The sequence below is a fragment of the Populus nigra genome, chromosome 2, assembly GCF_951802175.1.
Source record: "Populus nigra chromosome 2, ddPopNigr1.1, whole genome shotgun sequence".
Classification (NCBI taxonomy): domain Eukaryota; kingdom Viridiplantae; phylum Streptophyta; class Magnoliopsida; order Malpighiales; family Salicaceae; genus Populus; species Populus nigra.
The window spans coordinates 17733977-17735933 of NC_084853.1; positions in this window are offsets into that span (position 1 = coordinate 17733977).

Genomic DNA, 1957 nt, shown 5'->3' on the forward strand with positions numbered 1-1957 from the left:
GAAACCTGGACGAGGGACTGTCGACGCTGGACGAGCCAGCGCGGTGGCCTGTCGTGCCCCGTTCAGGGGGGGCCTGCCGCGGAGACAGCCCTCGCGGGCTCGACAGCGCAGGCCAGCGTCCCCGACGTCGCTGGCCGCGGCAGGCGAGCTGCCGGGGTTCCCGCATTCCTACAAGAAAACGTCGTGCTTTCCACATGAAACCAATCCAGTAAAATCAGCCATATTTTTATGAGGCTGCCCACTGAATTTGGGGTCATTCCGGGCCGGTTCCTAGTTTTGCGGATTTACTCGATTTCTAATGGTAGGAAAATTAAAACAAATACTTCCCGACCTCGAAAAATTCTGGGAAAATTAATGAAGGTGGATTGGATTTTTGCCAACCTCTGTGCAAAATTTCAGCTCAAAATACCAAGAAATGAATTTTTTAGAGGGGGGGTGACAGCTGGGACCTAGTAGTGTCTCCCCCTGCCAGAGCTGCAATGACACTTATTGCTCTTTAGGGAGCCACCAGGCCGGCGCCCCTCAAAGACCACACGCGCGCGCGCGCCCGCCCGCGCTGGGCGCTGGGGCGCTGGGGCCTGAGGGCCTGGGGCCCTTGGGCGCCCTTGGGCGCTTGGGCGCGCGCGCGCGGCCCCCGCAGCCATGCCGCGCTGCGCGACGCGCGGACAGCCCCTGCTGGCTTGCTCTCTCGCCCGCGGGGGGGCTGCCTTCGGGCCCTGGCCCCCCGCGTTCTGGCCTGCCCCCTGCGTGGGAGAGGCTAGGCGCTGCAGGGGCCAGCCCGACGTCGCTGGCCGCGGCAGGCGACAGCCCGACATCGCTGGCCGCGGCAGGGGCCAGCCCGACGTCGCTGGCCGCGGCAGGCGACAGCCCCTGCTGGCTTGCTCTCTCGCCCGCGGGGGGGCTGCCTTCGGGCCCTGGCCCCCCGCGTTCTGGCCTGCCCCCCGCGTGGGAGAGGCTAGGCGCTGCAGGGGCCAGCCCGACGTCGCTGGCCGCGGCAGGCGACAGCCCCTGCTGGCTTGCTCTCTCGCCCGCGGGGGGGCTGCCTTCGGGCCCTGGCCCCCCGCGCTCTGGCCTGCCCCCCGCGTGGGAGAGGCTAGGCGCTGCAGGGGCCAGCCCGACGTCGCTGGCCGCGGCAGGCGAGCCGCCGGGGTTCCCGCATTCCTACAACAAAACGTCGTGCTTTCCACATGAAATCAATCCAGTAAAATCAGCCATATTTTTATGAGGCTGCCCACTGAATTTGGGGTCATTCCGAGCCGGTTCCTATTTTTTCCGATTTCCTCGATTTTTAATGGTAGGAAAATAAAAACAAATACTTCCCGACCTCGAAAAATTCTGGAAAAATTAATAAAGTTGGATTGGATTTTTGCCAACCTCTGTGCAAAATTTCAGCTCAAAATACCAAGAAATGAATTTTTTAGAGGGGGGGTGACAGCTGGGACCTAGTAGTGTCTCCCCCTGCCAGAGCTTCAATGACACTTATTGCTCTTTAGGGGGGTGCCCCCTGACTGGCCATGGGGCGCGCTGGCCTGGCGCCCATAGGCCTGCCGCGGGGGATATGTGGGCTGTTGCTAAACTCGGACTAAGGTGGGGGGCCTCATGGCCCGAAGTATTGCCGGCATCGATGACCCGTTTTCCGGCCGGCGACGACCCGATTCCGGCCACCGTCTTCGGGACCCGCTCCAAGCCGTCGGGCGCGTTGGGGCTGCTTATCCGCGGCGTGGGCGTGGCATTCATTTGCCGTGCTTGTGCCAAGGTGCTGGCAGCTGCTGCGCGGCTGTCTGCTTGCCGCGACGTCACGGCGGCGGTGGCCGCTGCCCCTGCTCGCAAGTCGGAGGCCTGGCCGACGTGGCTGGTGCGGACCGCCGAGCTTGGGGATTGCGAGGAGAGCTCTACGCTGGCGTGGGCGTGGCATTAAATTGCCGTGCGCGCGCCCATGCGTTGGCTCTCCTCGCAA